This window comes from Carassius auratus, chromosome 15 (genome assembly GCF_003368295.1).
Source record: "Carassius auratus strain Wakin chromosome 15, ASM336829v1, whole genome shotgun sequence".
In the NCBI taxonomy this organism is placed as follows: Eukaryota; Metazoa; Chordata; class Actinopteri; order Cypriniformes; family Cyprinidae; genus Carassius; species Carassius auratus.
In genome coordinates this window covers 5,165,373-5,185,014 of record NC_039257.1, presented here as the reverse complement: position 1 = coordinate 5,185,014, position 19,642 = coordinate 5,165,373, and the positions used below count along the sequence as shown (strand labels likewise).

Sequence of the window (19,642 nt, the reverse complement as noted above, 5' to 3'; positions counted from 1 at the left end):
TCTCAGCTGTTTGAGCCCACACCTTGTCTATCGCTAGCTGTAAAGGACGAGCAAAAATGTTATTGCTTTTTTCATCACGGCGAAAATTACACTGCTTCTCTCCGAAAACGAGCTGAATTTTCGCACTCCCAGTCCACTACTTCTGCAGTGCGGCCATCGATCCGAGCAGATAGGTGCAAGGAGGCGGGGGCAGGGGGGGAGGAAGTGAGTAAGCGGGTGAGAGATAGCAAGAGAAAGAGTGAGAGAGAGGTTAAGCTTGCTCCTCGACCGCTGGCCTGGAGGTTTGCTGGGGCTTTGCCACGCTGAGGTGCCCGGCTTGATTTCACTCCCATTTCATTTTGGAACGAAACAACCTTTGTCCTGCTGTCATTTCCCTCACGCACCCTCCGTGACCTGCCACTCACACCTGCTGTAATGAAAGCTGACACGTCTGGATTCGCTCTTAAATTTGCGGATTTGAACGGAAGGCCTGCCAGTGTTTCTGAAACCCTATTTACATACTAAGTAACTGGCTTAATTACTGAATTTTCAAATGATTAATATCATTATAATACTTATGTACTCCAAAAACACCAGATGGAGAACATACTGTGGCAGTTAGATTGAACAGAACAGTACATAAACAGAAATAACAGTAGTATATTAAAGAAAACCAGGATAGTTATTTCAACCTTTTCTCAACTAGCTGTCACATATTGAGGATATTCTTTTATTTATTATATATATATAAATATATATATATATTAGGGGTGTCACGATACTCCAAATCCTCGATTAGATTGCATTTTCGATTCTAAGCTCACGGTTCGATTCGTTTCTCGATTTTTACATTTATTCTTTTTAAAGCACAGATTGTCATTTTTCAAACTAGACTTTTATGCAATATAATATCTGACCTTTGTTTGCAATGTACCACACTACATTGTCAAATTTAAAACTTTTATTAACAACATAATGTAACAAAAACTTATATCTTTAGTCAGTTGAATACTTAAAATAAACTGCCATCCAGTTTCTCTTTTGTAAGTGCAGTCTTCTTCACAAAAGATGACATTCAAGTTCACAACAAAACAAACAAAAACAATAAAAAATGACAAAACTAACCTTCAAATATTACGATGTATCTATTTAAAAGATTAAAGATAAAACACTTGTTAAACACTTCACTGTCATTCATTTAGATTTAGATTATATATATATATATATATATATATATATATATAGACAAAAATAAATTAAACAAGCAAAAGAAATGATTACTCACATGTATCTGGTCCACTGATGAAGTCATGGGTCAAGTCAAGTGAATTATTGATCATTTTCTAACAGGCGTCGAATACTGACTTTAGGAAAAGGGGAATAACCAATGACATTTGAGATAACAACTAAAACAGCAAGCCCCGCCCCACGACTGACAAAAACAAAATTGTTCGCGCAAGCAGAGGTGAGATGATCGAGCGCGAGGATGTGGGTAATGAGCGCGAGAGAGTTTGAAATGAGCTCGCGGGCTCCCGTTTCTTCGCATCCGATTCAGTTTTCCTCTCGCGGAAGCCATATAGCGCGCGCGCCAGCATCAGTTGTATGCTCGGTTATTTTTGTCATTGATTTGCCGTCATACAACATGGGGGCGTGGCAGCATCGACGATTACATTTTTTAATTCGAAGTTTGAGACTGTGACTTAATTTCGATCGATTTCGATTTAAAATCGAAATCGTGACACCCCTAATATATATATATATATATATATATATATATATATAATAAATTGTGACACCCCTAATATATATTATATATATATATATATATATATATATATATATATATATATATATATATAATATATATAGAGCGAGAGAGAGAGAGAGGGAGAGAGAGAGACAGAGTGGAAGAGCAATTTATTTAGAATTCTGCTTGACCTTTGTTGATTTTTTTTTTTTTTTTTTTTTAATTTAGTAAACTGCACTTCCTGTCTTTAAAATTAAACTCTTTTGGGGAGCATGGCAAATTCAATTTAAATTCACATTCATAAACCAATTCTTCAGTTCAGAATTTTTTAACAATATGGTTGCATGAATTATTTACTGCAGTACTTAGAATTATTTTGTTTTCTGTCACTTTATTTATCTAAAGTTTTTGGTCCAAACAACCATTTTGGCTTGAAAAAACAAGCCACATCTCCTATTGTTGGTGCAACTAGAGAGAGATAGCTTGAACCTCCCTTTCACCATACTTCCTAATGGAAGGGCCTTTTGCCATGCTAAAGCAGGGAAGAAGGCAGATCAGCTTGGCATGTTAAAGCGCCATAAATAAAATGCCATTGTGATTTGTTGGTCCTGAACAGCTTGCAAACAGAAGTGGAGGGTGGGATTCATCACCAGGCCCTCTGGTCAACTCCACACTGTCCTGACAGTGTGGATAAATCGTAGTTGGCCCACTTGTGCCGTTCCAGTGTCATGCCTCGAGCTGAGTCGAGTAATGACTGTCTGTAACATCAGCTGCTGCCCCCTTCTCCAGGCCAGGTTCTCCTAATGCCACCCCGTCTCTGACCAGGGGCTTTCTGGCTCCACACTCGCTCTCATTCTGTCTGTATGCAGGCCGCAGTGGCAGTCTGTAGCTCACTTATATCAGAGATGCTCTCGTGAGACAGGAACAGGAAGCCTAAATGTGTAGTCCGTTGTATTTTTGCAGCTTTTTGGTTTATTGCAACCCTTCAGTGCTGTCACTGCAGTCGTGTTAAGAGGTAGTTGATATGCAGTAGAAGCATTGTTTCCCTGAGCACTCATACAGGAGCCAGCAATCTGTGCCAAGCCCCCTGTTGTCACCTTCTCAAGTGCACCACACATTGACAGTGTTTGCACACTCCAAATCTCGCATTACTTGCGCATTTCCATGCCTGCAGGAAATAAATTGTACTGGAACAGGCAAAGTTCTGTTCAAACTATTTTTATTTACTCTAAAGCATCTTTTAAACAATAAATAAAGCAGTGGATCACTTAAAGAAAGGTATTTTACTTCACAGCACTGTGAGAAGGTTGCGTTTTTCTCTAGTATCTGGCAGCTTAAATCTGATACTTACAGAGAGTTCTTAGGCCATTATCGCTGATGTATCCTCGCCGCCCCTAAAGTTGTTAATAAAAAGAAGATCTGCTTGAGTGTTTTCTGGGCCATAGAAAGGGCGTAGGGGTCATGTTTCCAGATCAGATGAGGTCACCTGCAGTGCCACACCAGAAGAGACAGTGAGTCATGTTCAGTGCCTGGGAGCCGAGCCGCCCTGTTGACAACTCACAATGCCACTGAATCAACTGGTGCCCTCTGATACAGAGTCTTGATGTCATCTGCTATTAAAATATCCTATTCGGGGGTTCTCGCTGAGGTGATACTGTCTTGAATCATTACCATCTAGGGGTTAGCAATAGAATAACATGAGAATTGTTAATGAGGTATGCATGACTTTTATGTTAATTTTAATGTACATTGATAATTATACAAATAATTCAAATTGTATATATATATTTTCAGTTGACCCCAAATAAGCATTTATTTCATGAAATTTTTAAATTTTTTATACAACTTCTCAACTGTTGCATGCTGATTTTAGTGCTCAAAACACTAATTTACTTGATTGTGTAGGTCAAGATAATATATAAATATTTGAAATTAATTTTTCTAATTTTTGCAATCCCAATTTAATATGCAAAGTCAGCTACAAGCCATTTTCAGACTGCTCAAGTTTGAGCATCCTAATTAACTTGACACAGAAACTCTGGGTCAACCAATGGCATGAGTTTGGGGTGGGACTGTTTGTTTGCCCAACCAATGAAAGACGTTGAGATTTCTTGTAGCCTGTTTGAAACCAGTAATTTTTTCAGCTCTGTTTGATCATACAGAAATTACACACCTCGCCTCTAAGTATCTGAGTAAATGTGTCATTTTATTGATTTGCAGTATATTAGGGATTTAACGATTACCGGTTTGATGATAAATCATGATAAAATTCCCCACGGAATTACGGTTTCATATTTTAATCATAAGTAAAACCGTATTAAATTACTGCCATTCGAACAACTCACGATAAATAATGTCCAGCATAAAGCAGTTTTCAGATAAACGTGATCATTTTGGTCACTAAATAATCATGATAAGAAATGTTCATATGGTTACATCCCTACAGTAGGTATATCAGATGTGTTGTGGATTTGACAAGAATAATGTTTTACTCTGAAAGCATCACAATGTTCCTCAAGGTCACAACACATTGGACACAAATTGTTCAACTTTTGCTTTCATGCAATAATTAGTGTCTAGTGAATGTTTTGTGATTGTTTCTGGTTCTTGCTGACAGACACTGCTAGATGCCAGGATTTACACAGGAGTTTCAGTCTAAAGCTCTATACGCAATGTTCATATGCAATGGCTCTGATAATTAAACCTTTTAAGGGCATAATGAGCTTATCGGGGGGGCTTCCTGTGCAAAGCGATCCTCTGCACCTAATCTCATCTGTTCCTCATCTTTAGACTGTCAGTTAAGAGCGTGGATTTACATACATTTACATCACGCCTCGTCAGCGTGACAACGGCGAAGTGATGATGAGTCGATAATGGCATGGAGTAATCTGCCGGGATGAGTGATGTCCGGACCGTGGATTTTGGGGAGGTTGTCTGGAGTTTAGCGTCCTGAGCTGCAGGTGTTGGTTTTTTGTCTCTTTGTGTTGGTCTTTTGCCTTTTATGTAGATGTCCACGGTGCCGAAAGTCGCTGAAAACAGATTTGCCGCATGAGCGGCGAGCTCCGGCACCGCTGGAACTAAAATCACTGCTTATCCACCCTGCAAAAACAGTGCAGTGATCCCCCACCTCATGAAGGGCCTGTTGTTTGTCAAATATATTTGTTCCCTTTTCACACCAGTGTTTTGTCCTGGGTGATTCTGGAATGAGTTATCAGAGCTGCAGGTGTAGACGTTTGACATCAGAAGGAAATAAATATAAGGTTTAGACCTGTGCACACTGCTTTTGATATATCAGAGCAGCTATTCTCATCAATTATGGATTGGTGAACCTTAGCCACAAATGCCCATTCCATGGAAAAATGTCTCCTTTGAGGCAGTGCTCTCTGCGATTTCATTCTTAAATGGCTTCAGGTGGCTGGATGGCAACTTGTTTGCAGAATCTAAGCGGCAATGTCAGGCAAGAACAGATAGTTGGCATTTTTAGCATTTTTCAGCGAAACTATTTATAATATGATCTGAACAGAAGATAATTAGACAAATAAAAGACAAATATAATTAGTGTGATTTTTTTTTTTTTTGCCATTGAACACCAGGAGAGCCTTAATTTTAAAGCCATTATTTATTTTTATTGGGTTGTTTGATTCGGTGTACATTAATTGCATTGTTTTTCCATCAACACGAGTATAGCCCAGAAATGCGCATTTAATAACCACTGCTAAAAGCGACTGAAACATGCACTCAAGACCCAGCCACAAGCGATCGCACTCAACTCAGTTACCGGCCAGATCAGTGCGAAATTACGTACGAAAAGAAAGTGACTCCTCAAAATTAGAGCCGACAAAACTCTATAAATCATCCTTGAGCAGAAAAAAGAACCCTGCTCCTTACACATTGATTTTTCCAGCTAAAGAAAAGCACAAGAACAAATGAGAAGGGAAACAAAAAACGAGGAGCCGTGAGCTGGAGGGTGTCTGCGGTAGATGAGGGAGTAGATTCTGCAGCCGGTGCTGACAGTCACTTCCAATTCCGTTATGCAAATAAACGTCTCCCCTTCCACCCAGCCGTGGTGCTAAATGAGACCTGCCTTTGAATATCCATTTCCTCGTCCGCCACTGTTTATTTTTGATCGCCGGGGTTGTTTGCTCGATCACATTCACATAAACATGCATGCACGTGTGTGATGAGGTGCTGGGATGCGTACAGACTTCTCTCTCATGTAACTAACCTTGCCATTGAGCCATCTGTGTGTCCTGCCTCTGCAGAGACATGTTTACTTGGACTGTTTCGTCTGGTTTTCCACTTTTGGCCCCATATTTTGTCAATATAGCAGGTTGTTTGTGTTTGTCGCTGAATCTCAAGATGTTAAATAGTTGTTGGAAACATTGTTTGTTAGGGCAGGATGTCTCTCATGAGCTGCATCTACAAAGTCAGAAAGTCTAAATATGTGTATATATACAGTGCATATGTATACTGTACATACAGTATGTGTGTGTTCAGCATATGTAAGTTACATGTAGGTGTGTTCAATTTGTATTTAATTTATATTGTATTTATAGATATAAAATTGCATCCACTTATTTTTCACTGTTAATTGAGAAGATGCGCAAATCCACTTCATTTTCAGCGTTTTTTGGCGCATCTTCTCAGTTAACAACGGCTCTGTGTAGTAACAGCTGCTCTATGTGAAATCACGCACCTGATAGAATTAACCGCTGATTAGAGAACCGGCTTTACTGACGAGATGCGCATTAGCGATAGGCCGATCGTGATCGGAGCACCCCTAATGGCAATTCATATCGGCCATTTTGGGTGTCGGCCATTTTGAATTATGTTCTAAAATGCTGTATTTTAAAATGGGACATATTGTTACGAAACTAACTAGAAAAATCTTTGGCTCCATAACCTTATGCTACTCAAAAAGTTTGGGTGTTAGAACTTTTTTTTTCTGCTTCTTTCAAAAAGTTTTTTTTTTAAACTTGTGGTTAGACGTTATAATGAAATTTAAAAAAAATTCTATTAACTTTTGCTTACATTAGCTTATTGTAATGAGAATGATGTTGATAGATTCCTTGGATCATGTCAACGACATCAATACCAACTTCCTGTTCGCAATTTTGATTCATGTAGAAAACCTTCTTTTGCGAATTCCTCCTAGACTGTTAGTCCAATTTTCACCAAATTTGCCTCAGACCATCTTCAGACCATGCTGGCAAAAAGTTATGGATTTCGTGTCGATAAACAAAATTGTTCTCCTTTAGCTCATCAACGAATTTGCTGGAAAGATGCCAAACTGAATCTGAGGCTTTATATCTGCCAATCTTTGACATATTGACACCAAACTTTGTATGTCCCATTGACACCTCAGTTTCACAGAGTGCTTTGGACTTTGAACACTGGCGCCGCGAGCTTTTGTAGCACTATTTGAATACATGCAATTTGTGCGTGCATTAGAAAATATAACATTCTGCATTTTATGTACTCATCGTTTGAGGTAATTTTGCAATTTCGATCATCATACAGTAACCTAACCACCAGCATCAGCCCCCTCTTTTTCTCATCGGAGACATGTGATGCAGCACTAAACGGTCTCTTGCTGTCAGTGCTTCATGTTTGTAATGATTTCTGCATCTTACTCTGAGAGTTTTAAATACTTTCACACTGCCGACATGTTTTCTGCACTAGTGCATGCCTCTTTTTGATCACATTATTTATAGTTCGGTACATATTATTCTGCCTTTTCGCTCATTAAGCCAAAGCCAAAACAGAGATTTTTTTTTGCTATTTGCGGCTGAATGATTGCCAAATATTCATCCCCTAGAAATATGAATTTTTGTTAAATGTAATTTTCCATTTAAAATTGTTGCAAGAATGCAGTTAGAGGCCCCACTGGAAACTCTGTGTGAAGCTATTGTCTGTTTCTATTGCCTGTCCTTTCTGTAAATGGTTTGAGTCAGAAAACCCACTGATGCTTTTGTCCCCTGATAAATATTTCAGTGCGTCTGATTAAATATTTTGCAGCATGTGTTTTGGAGATATCTGCCATGGTGTGACAGGCACGCGCATGTTAGTTTGACACGAGGAGAGAGGTAGAGAGGAGAGTCTGTTTTTCTTTCCTTAGTGTCTGAGATTTAGCGAACGGTGATATGGCAGGTGGTAGATTCCACTCCCTGGCGGCTGAGTGAATTTAACCAAGTGTTGGATTGCCTTCTCTCCATCCCTCACCTACATGTAAACACAGTCTCTCCCTGTCTGACTGTGCTTCCGCTGGCTTGTATTCCCCCCTGTCCTCCCGCTGATACCTTCCACAGTTAATAAAAAATGGCCCCACAGACTTTCCAATTATATTTCTTACTTAAATAAAAACATGTTGTCAAGCTGCTTTGCACAGCTGCCATACAGGAACTAGGGATGCACCGGAATTTCGGCCACCGAAAACTTTCGGCCGAAAATGGCCTTTTCGGTTTTCGGCCGATAGACTTTTATCACCGAAACAACACGGCCGAAATGTTGTGATGACGCAAACAGAAACCGCGACCTGCACGTGCACCTGCATAGCAAAGACCACGAGCTCCCCGCGACATTCACTTAACACCAGTGAGAACATTCTCTCTCTTCGTATTCCTTTATTCGCAGCACTAAAGCGTCTCCTAACAAAGAGATTAAGACGGACCACGAAGTAAAAACAAAGAAAAGTACAGTCTTATAGAGTCTGTTAGCACACGTCTCACTGAGATCTTTTCGGATCCTCTGCACTTCATCGCGAATGTGCTTGATCCGCGTTATAATGACCATTATTTGGATGCGGAAATAAGGCAGCGCGCACGAAAAATGTTCCAGGCCGCGCTGGATGCGGAGAACCCGCGTGGAGACGGAGAAGCCTCAAATAATAATAATACGTTGGCTATTTTGTTCTTATACACACACACAAACATATATACATACATAACATCTAGGGATGTCAAATTTCGATTATTTCCATGATCGATCGTCGTTTAAATTAACGATCAATTAATCGATTAATCGTTAACCATAATACTGCAAAATGCGTCTATTGCAGGCACGCAGTCAGCGGTATGACAGGATGTGCAAAAGCCACACACACACACAAAACGCTTTCTCACTTGAATTAAAGAGGTTTTAGTCTGAATAAAATGCTAGTAGCAGGATTATAAAATGAATAGATGCGATTATGATCATTTGATAAAATGAAGAGAGCGCGCCATACTTTTGAGGTCATTTTACTTTGTTGACAGTTTCCAATCCCGCACGGAGAACGCTGAACGCGCATCTTTAAATGGTTTTGTGGTGCTCGTTGTTGTGTTTTAAAGCACAATTGCGATGTTTTCAACTGACATTATTGTATAAAATTATCCGAAATGTGGAGCGCGTGTGACTGCGCTGCACATTAAGTGAACTACATCGGCGCTGCTGCACCAAAACACACTGTTGCTCACATTAATTTGATCCTGCTGGATTCTGTCCTAGAAAATGTCAGATTTTTTAAAATCCGGCATACAGCGCATTAGATCGTGACAGTGCATGCGTGCAGTCGAGGATGAGCGAGCGCGGATTTGGCTAGATTTATTTGGAGGTTATTGCTCATGTCTCATTCGGCACAAATCGAAATGTTTCCATATTCGCAATGTATTTGAATGTTAAACTATTATTTATAATGTAAACTAGGCTTGTACTTAACACGCATTCGCATATAGACGGAAAAGATGACCCTCTTCATATGAGCAAAAACGTCCTTGGCATAACAGCAGAGTGGACCGGTATACTACGGTCTATTTAAACTGAATGCTCCAGGAATGTGTCGGTCACAGCGCCTATGAATCGCTGTTTTGAATCCAGCAATTATTTATTTAGAAATGATAAGATCTGATTATGACAAGTGTGGTATAAAAGCTTTGTTTATTAGAGGAATAATAGGTTAACTGGAAAATGTTACATCGCGACCATGCTTTTGGACCCCATAGTCTTCATTTACGCGGCTTTGTTCTGGTTTGCCGGTTGGTCACGAATTTCCACAAATTCAGTATATTTAGGCATCGTTTCTTTTCCTAAATCTTCATAGTCTAACCCTCTAATTTCCCAGGTTTATTTTATTATCTTTCGCTTTTAATAACTGTTTTCGCATCTCTTACAGTGGTAAAAATGGGAAGGGAAATTAAAGATTTCATGAATTAAGAATTCGTTCGATTTATTAATTTGTTCCCTTATTTCACTTAAATCATGGGTTATTTAGGGAACAAAATTAATGAAACATGGACAATTGCCACATTAATAATTCGTAGGAATGAATTAACAAGTTGTAGGAATGAATAGACTACCTGTCCTGTCACTGTGTCCCGCAGCCCTGCAAAGCGCACGATATAAAACAGTTATCTGATGAAATGATTAGTAACTACATTTCTATTGCATTTAATGTTGAAGAATTTTTATGTTGTTTCTATTTTAATGTACTTTAAAGTTTAAATCACATTAAAAGCTTAATTTGTACATTGTGAATGAATGATGATGCTGTTATATATCGTCACCGTCACTCACAGCCGCTCGCACGTGTTGAGTGCGCATGAGCCGCACGCAGCCCAACATTGAATCGGTTAACCGACCATCGATAGCCTTAATCGATTGCATCTCTTATCGACAATTAATCGATCATCGATTAATCGTTGACATCCCTAATAACATCAGATTGTAGCCATATTTATGCTAGATTTTCCACTAGATTTCTGCTTTAATTTGATAAAAATGTTCATTTATGCCCTAGCCCTATTTAAATACACTCTCTCAAATATTTCTCAAATGTCAGGCAGATGACAAGCTCAACTGTTCAACAGCTAGATGGTTAACTGTCTGAAGTCCCCATCCCCAGAAGTGATAACAGTCTTGCCTATAGGAGAAGTAATGCACTTTCTAGTCCTACAGAGAACAATTTCAAATGCACTTCACCTAAATGCACTTTGTTTTTATGAGAGAACTGTTCATTTTAAAACCTTTCTGCAGGCCAGTAGGCCTGTACATTATTATTAAATATACACATGAGTGGGATACATTTTTAGTTTGAATTTTATTTTATACTGTGCATTGTTGCAATGTGCTTAATAAATATTTACATCATTTGTAATTATGTATTTTTATGTTTTTTTTTATATAAGTTATGTAATTGTAATTATCTTTGAAACTTTAATATTAATTCATGCAATTGCAATGTCTTAATTTTAGTAAAGTTAGTACACGGTCATAGCAATTAATGCAATGGTACTAATAATTGGCATAATTTATTTCGGTGTTTCGGTTTCGGTTTTCGGCCTTGGTTTTCTCTTTTTCGGTTTTCGGTTTCGGCCAAGAATTTTAATTTCGGTGCATCCCTAACAGGAACACACCGATTGAGAGTGCACCAGGTTTACAGGAGTTAGCTAGCCAATTAGCTTCAGGACAGTTTGATAGATGCACTTTTTTGGCTTTTTATGTTTTTTTTGGAAAGCATTTTTATGTTGTTGTTTTTATCTTATTTCTGTTTTGGCTTCTTATTTTATAATTTATTTATTTATTGTTTGTAAATATATCCAGAAAACATGAACTGGAGCATTTCTCCAAAATGTTCTCTAAACATTATTATTATTATTATTTTTTTTTAAACCTTTTATTTATTTATTTATTTGCTTTGCTTTGTTTTTTTATTGGGTTTTTAATTAGATTACATTTTTATTTTTCATTTATTTATGCATATAATTATTTCAGAAAGCTATAAATGAACCATTTGTAGATTTATTCCCTCAATGTGATATTAAGGCATCCAAAACAACTGGACCAATGGAAAATAGAAAGCAATTGTTGTTTTTGCCTTTTTTATGGTAACGCTAGTAGCATGGAAATGACTCACTTCAGTTGTAAACATCATGTTTTTTTCCTGTTGTTTTGAGGTCGGTTAGTATTTGGCCCCTGGTTAACTCCACTGCATGTTGCATTCTCTGGCAATATGAGGTCACAACGCCCGTGTGCTTTTCTTCATAACAGTCCAGTTATAAAAGCCCATAAAAGCCTGTGTCTCATAGGGCCGAATGTACGGCCTCTGTTAATAAGAAGCATAAATCTCAATGCGAGCTACAGTTGGCTTTCACAAACTACATTTAAACACAGTTTTATCGACACTCGGACAGGACCTGCCCCTTTCTTGCCTGTCATAAAACAGGCATTACCGTGGCATTTACTCATTGTGCTGGGTGCACAGCGCGTATTAGCCACTGACCAAGCTAAGGACAGCCAGTAAAAAGGCCACTTGTTCAGTCAATTATCAGTAATGGTGTTTAATGGCAAAGTGGCGCGACCACCTAGGGTGTGCCACAGGGCTTTTAATGGCACCATCCTTCTGGGCCTGGGGAGAATTCACACAATTTGCCATCCTGCACCGTGTGCTGCCGCATCCTTCCAGACGCCGCGGTCGGCTAATTAATTCCCCACCACATCAGAGCGCTGTAAGGCCACTTGTTTCGCATCGATCGGTGCACAACGAGCCTGGGGTCCCGCCGTCCCGCGGCCCCTCAGAGTCGCAAGAGCTAACAAGTAAAGGTCAGGGCCCATTTCGAATGCGGCACTGTCGCATATGCAAGCGCCATTACCCTTACAGACTCTCCGGAACCTTCTGCCACCCTTGTAAGAGAACTTAAAATGCCCCTTCCTCCCCCCTGCTGCGTTACTAAATAGAAAGAACTCTAAGAAGAGCTTTCTGTTCTTTTCCATGAATCTAGTCGCCACTTTTTACCTCATCTCTTCCAGTGAATATAAAAGCGGGACTGTTATCTTTGGGGGCCGCCCGGCCCTCTTACATACTGAAGAGACAGCTATTATCCTTCAGGCTTTTCTTTCACAGAAGGAGGAGAGAGCGGACCTAAGATTAGGCACAGACCGGGTGTGGGACCACGCTCACCTTTGTGCTGTGTTTGTATGAGTGTGTGTGCCCTCAAGAGCTTCTTATCTGATATATCTGATGGGCTCTGGCAGGCTGAATCTATCCTTGAATACTTGTCCCCCTATTGAAAGGCTGAATGGGTCAGGGTGGTTTGAAGGCAGCAAAGCAGGACTAAAGGGTTTAAAGGTGCATTAGGTCATCAAGAATAACTAGAGCGCTTTTGAGAATATAAATACTGAGGTGGAAAACTAAAGCAGATACATAAGAGATTTCATTGTTTTAAATCAAATTTTCAATACATATAATGATATAGGCTTAATGTGCACTTTATAATATTTCACACCTACAATTTAAGTATATTTCTATTAATTACATTTTTTTAAATTATATTTTTGCTTTTTAATTTTTTTCTTCAATTTTTAACTTTTCAGTTAATTTACTATATTATACAACAGGGGTCTGCAATCTTTTCGGCATGATGTGCCATTTTAAATTTTTCTTGTTAACCACTGTGCGCTGTGCAAAAAATAACATTCAGAAGCTTTTCAGTGCTGCCACGCAACTTTTATTAATCGATACTGAATCGCTACACTATATTTCTCAACAACAAGGGTGCAAAATCACTTCATTGTAGAAAGAGACAGGCGCATACAATTTACACATCTCTCTCCCTCTCTCACTCTCTCTCTCAAAATGGCCATATTTGAGAGAATTTTTCATCAGTTGATATAGCTTTCGGTCATTTAACATTTTTATCATAAAACATTTTATTAAAAGTTGACTAATATTAAATGATTTGGAGCTTCATCTTGCCTTACTCTCTTTAACATTGAACTGACACTTCGCGCTTTGCTTCTGTGAACAGTAAACCCCACCTACTTTGATTTGATTGGCCATCAAAATGTACGTCAGTATGCAGTTTTCTCTGTTGCTCGCGTGTCAGCAATTATCCCTCTGCGTGCCACTGTTGGTTGCCAACCCGTTATTATGGTATTAAAATAATTTTTTATGTATTGTATATTTTGCCTTTCAATTATATTCAATGTTTAGCAAAATGTTCAGTTTAGCTATATTATATATAGAAACTAGAAAAATGCAAATTAGAAGCTTTATCACTAATGGCCTTAGACTTTAAATGTCAAAGACAGGTGACAAAAGTTCTCACTGTATAAGAAATATGGAATGAGGGTGAGAAAGAAAGACTTCATGCTGGATATGAGGAGAGACAGTTACATACGAGCCTGAGTCGAGGGCTGTCTCCTCCAATCATGCTTTAGTGCAGCTGTAGTCAAGAGACTCTCCTCTTTCTGGACCGAACTATATGCTCCAGCTACAGGCCTATAAACTAGCATCCACCGGCATGGACAACATAATTATAGAGCCGACATACATCACTGTGATTGTGAAAGGCAGGCATGATGGTTTATATTGCTGCATTATAATATTACACAGTTTATAGAATCTCCCTGCTAATGCTGCTAGTAGTTTCTCAGAAAAATCCATTTACACTGACATCAACATTTTCATTAGTTGATAAGATTTTTTTAACTACATACTGCAAGATAGAAACTGAGTATTACCAAGAAACCACCAATTTGGTGCCCAAAGACTTTTTGTAAGAATAAACATCATGCTTATACAACATATGAGGGATGATTCTTGTCTCTTTCCTATATATATATATATATATATATATATATATATATATATATATACACACACATTAATCCATTAATGGTGAATTTATTTATTGTGGAAGAAACAGAATCATACAGAAGAAACATGCTTAAAAAAAAAAAGTTTCCAATGGTCATTTATAAAATGTGTTTCCCTGAACATACAGTTACAGTGCTGTTTTAGAGGAACATAAATATTCATTGAGTGATAGCGGAGTATAACAGATTTTCCTCAGCCTCTATGAAAGCTCCAGTCAGTGTGATCTTTATTGGAAGTGATTGAGGGTGATGAGGATCTCTGAAGCTCGCAGCTCTATTGTTCTCTATGGGGCTGAGTGACTGATGGCTCCTTTTGTGCCGGGAAGGTGTTTTTCCAACCGCCTGTACTTTAGGGCTGATCTCAGGGACCTCAGGAAGGAGCAGTGGAGTGAGTGAGTGTGTACGTCAGCATGTGTACTCCAGTAATGGCATGCACTTTTTGTGCATTTATTAGTGTGGGTGCATGTAATGTGAAAGAAGCAGAAAAGCGCATGTTCAGATGTACTGTGGGATGCATAAAACCTGTGGCAGTGTGAGTGAGAAGACTATGGCTGGATGCACTCTGAAGTATGTCCTTCCAGACAGGGTTTTCCTCAAGGATGAACAGGCCTCTGTCAGGGTCAGACAGGATGGTACCCTTGGGCCCGTGGAGGGATATCATTCCTCACAGAACATGGCCATGAGGAGCTTTCAGATCTGTACGCGTGTGTAAATGCTTTTAGGCTCCAGTAGTTATCTATTAAAGTTGAAGTACACAAGATGTTAAAATATTTTAAAAAAAGTTGTTGTTGAATACCTCAAATACCAGAAATGTCATATTTCTTGATAGCCGTTTTGACAGCCAGGCTCAAACTATTCAACCAAGCTATGAAACCAAGCAAACCAGCTCAGGCTGATTGAAGCTGCTCTTTCAGCTTAGTAATGTTTGAATGAACATGAAAAAAAATCACTATTTCAATTCAAAATAATACAAATATGTAGATCTTGTAAGTAATTATTCAAGCAAGCAATGTTGAATTCATATTAATACATGATAAAGTAAATACAGTCGGTCTGGTATTTTTTATTATTATTCTAGTGTAAATTTCAACCAAATCACTGGCAGTTTTCACTCTTCCTTTACAAATGTTTCTCTCTGTTCTCTTACAGGTAGAAGATGCTATGCTTATGTTTGATAAAACTACAAATAGACATAGAGGTAAGACCCCATTTGTTTTATGTGTGTGTATCTGTTTGTGTCTTTGCATCTGTGTGTAATGTTATTATGAATGTCCTTCAGTTATACTGTGCCATTAGTCGTGCAGTTCAAAGTTACCCTCTGAAGCGTGAGTTTTCTGTTGCAGCACAGGAGCCTTTGTGCTATGTGTTACATTAAAGCATTATATCTTCAAGGACGTTTCATTTGAGCCCTGAAGGTCAAGGCTAATGTGGTCCAATAAAAGAGCAGCGATTTCCACTGTAGCCAATCCATCGACTCTATTTGATTAGTCCGACATTTACCATTGGATGCGCAGGCTAGAATGTTTCTCGGTCATGTTCACTCACGCCTGCAGGCTTGAGAGAAATGTATGATATCTTCAGACTTATGATATACTGAGTTTGAGGATATTGCTCACCTGAGTGATGTTTCTCTGATTTTATATCTGAGCCTTTTTTTCTGAGAAAGACTGAGCTTAGTGGAATGTTAAAGTAATTTGTTTTTTTTTTGTTTTTTGGCCTATATTTGTGATTTGAGTCATCAAGCAATGTCTTTGATAGAGTAAAGGAGAAGAATGAGAGTTTAAGAGAAGAAAATGAGAAGAATTGAATGAGAAATAATAAGAGGGGAGGAGAAATGGTGCAAGGATGAAGAGAAATAAGGGAGGAGAAGAGATGAAGAGAGGAGAGAAAATGAGATAAAGACAAGAAAGATGAGGAGGATGAGATAAGGAGAAGAGAAATAATGAGCCTAAAGGACTAATAAGGGAAGGATTGAAAAAGGAGGGTAAAATAAAGGCAGAAGAGGCAGATAGCATAAAGGAGAGAAAGGAGAGGAGAGAAGAAAAACTGGGAGAGGAAATGAGTTGGAGGAGAAATAAAAGGAAGAGAGAAGCAAACTGTGGAGATTGAAGAATAAATAAGAGAAATGGGGAGAGGGAATGAGAAATGGGGGGGGGGGGTAACTAAGGGAAGTAGACAATAAAAACAAAAAGAGATTTTGTTGTCAATAGTCTAGTGGTTAGTGCGCCGACATATGGCACAACTGCCTTCACGGTGACCCAAGTTCGATTCTCACCTCGAGATCATTTGCAGATTCTGCTGCCTTATCTCCTCCCAATGCTTTCCTGTCTCTTCTCTATTGTTTTATCAAATGAAAGCACTACATTCACATTAATATAACATTTTAAAAATGTATATAAAGAAAGGAGAAATGAGACCAGGACAGACTTGGCCGTTGACTTCATTCAGCTGTGATCCCCGTGTCTTTGTGTGGCATTAGCAGCAAGGCCTTTATATAGAGAAGCCTGAGAGAGAAGAGCGGACGAGAAGAGGCAGAGACCACAAGCGCACAGAGAGACGAGCCGAGCTATAGCTAGCAGCTTTATGCTACAGTGTTCACAGGTATAGCATCCTCCTCTGTAGCAGCCTGAAAGCCACAAGAGAGATTCTTAGCCTTGAGTGGCCATTGTGTGGGCTGAATGAAGAGGCCGAGGAGCAGCGCTGTGTCTTTTATGCTGCATAAGTGGCTTTCAGCATTCACTGGTGGGCAGGTTTTGGAAATAAAGTGGATGGTATTAATCTTTCAACTTGATATATATTGATCATATTTCAAAGGTGTGTCTGTGTTTTGATACGTGTGCAAATATATGTTGCCTTTCGTTATTTTTTTTCCTCTTTCTCTCTCACTCAACAACCCCCCCCAACAAACCCAAAGGACTTCCTGTCCTCCTTTGGCGTTGTGATGCTCTCGTCTATGACATGGTCAGAACAGCCTGATAAGTCACAGTGATCTATCTTCCTTTTTACACGTTTAGCAGCTAAGCTTATTTTAATCTACTTCACAACCTAGAGTCAAAAACAGTTCGCAGGTGATCACAAATCGTGCGTGTCAACAAAACCAAGGCTTTCTAAATGTCAAGTTGACCTCTGATCGAAAAAAGACATGCGTTTTCTTTTGCACGTAACAAATACACTTCTGAACTTTGATCCACACTTTCCTCTGTTTCTCTACTTCACCCATCACCAATGCCCCCGCATGTACGCGCTCTTGTAAATACTCCCATAGTGCATAGTGTCTGTATCTATGGGAACGAAGGGGGCGGAGAGGGTTTCGCAGGAGCCAGGGCTCTCTGGAGAGCCTAAACTGTTTGAGAGAACTGACGTGTTGGAGTGAAGGTGGAGGGGGTCTGTTTGGCACTAGCTTGGGCCCCTAGTGGGCAAGAAACACTATTATTCTCAAACCCTTGTGGATGTAGCTAAGAGCAGCAAGGTCGGAAATGAGACTAGCTGCCATTAAACACACCGCTGGTAAACACCAAGTGCCAAACAATGCCGTCGTCGAGTTTGTGCTGATTACAGTGTTATTAAACTTTAGCCACTAAAATGTTTAGAAGCAACTGAAAAAAAGCACAAATGTCAGGGCATGTCAAAGCTTCTCCAGGGCCCCAAGAGGACCTGAGAGGGTTAAAAACCAAGCATGCTTTTTTGAAGAGATGCCCTACAACAGTGTAGCAACAATAGCAGCTTGCAGATTTGTGTCGCTTTTGTTTACTTGCCGGTTGGAATATGTAGGATTGTCTTTTTGTTTATCCGTGTCCTCCTTGTTAATTTTATTTTCCTCTCTAATGGTATCTTCAGCTAAACGAGGTGCCGTGGGGGTCACCGGTTTAATAGCCACACAGCAATTTACGTGGCAGCAGCTTCCACCGAAGTGAAGTGGTCAACTGGATGGTAATGGGAAGGCAGAGAGAGACATTTAAAATATTTTTTGAAGATTAATGTTTAAATGAATTTAAACCTTGAATTTTCCTCCTGAAAGAAACCTCTGGCTGAAATGGGAAAAGGGCAGGTTGAAATGCAGTGATGCTCGGTGCTCCAGCCACATTGGCTGAAACCAGCATTTAAAATCATAGTGAACAATGGACTGTAATCTGGGACCATTTTTTTTATTTTTTCCAGTATAACAATTTGAATGACATGTTTCATTGTAGGATATTACTGAATTTTTGTAGCTGGGAATTGAATAAAATTTTGAGTGACATTTAATTAAAAATGTGTAGAATTATTTATGTGTTTTAATTGATAACAATGAAATTTTATAACAATTTGGAGTTTATTTAAATGTACTTTAAAACGATTGAACAGTTATTTGAGTGACAAGTTTGAATAATTTGTGATATATTTTTTTTGTTTTCAATTTGAGTTTTTTAAATAAGTTAATGTTATTTAATGAATTGTCATGGGATATATTTGTCATCAAAGGGATTGTACGCTTGTCATCAAAGGGATTGCTCACCCAAAAAATACATTTTTGTTATTTACTCACTCTAGTTTTGTCCCAAACTTGTATTAATTTATTTCTTGTGCTGAGCTCCAAAGAAGATAGTATGAAGAATGTGGGTAACAAAACAGTTGCTGGTCCACATTGACTTTGATAGTAGGAAAAAAATGTATATGGAAGTCGGTGTGTACCAGCAACTGTTTGGTTACCCACATTCGTCCAAATAATTTTTATGTTCAACAGAAGAAAGAAACTAATTTAGGTTTAAAACTAGGGTTGGGTATCGTTTGGGTTTTATCCGATACCGGTACCATTTTGATACTTTTAAACGGTACCGTGCCTGAACCGGTACATCTATAAAAATAAATAAAAAAATAAAAAAGGTCTTATCAGTTTACATTTCCAAACATTCATTTACCATTAATTTTAATAATAATCTAGTGAGATTGTTGAATGCACAAGCAGACTGACATATGACTTAGACTTTTGCACAGTGGTGTATGTATAAAGAACGTATAATTAAATTGAGTATATTTAAATAAGTGTAATAAAAGTATGCATTCATATGTGTAAAGGGCTAGATTTTCACTGGAGGAAACAGCTGTGGTGTGATGAGCAAACTTTACAGTAGATGAGAAATTGATTGTTCCCTCGTTACCTTTTGTAAGCTGTATTTATGACAAAGAACTGCACAGATACAGATAGTCTAACAATCTATCGATAAACACACACCTTGTGTCCTCGGTTTCTGTTTGAGGCCGATTGCGCTGCTCTACCACGGTCTGTGGATTAAAGAGCATGCTGAA

At 38.7% G+C, this 19,642-nt stretch overlaps 1 pseudogene; it reads left to right on the top strand.

Moving 5' to 3' along the window:
• LOC113114809 (RNA-binding protein Musashi homolog 2-like) overlaps window positions 1–19,642 on the top strand; it is a 244,357-nt pseudogene that overhangs the window by 124,428 nt on the left and 100,287 nt on the right.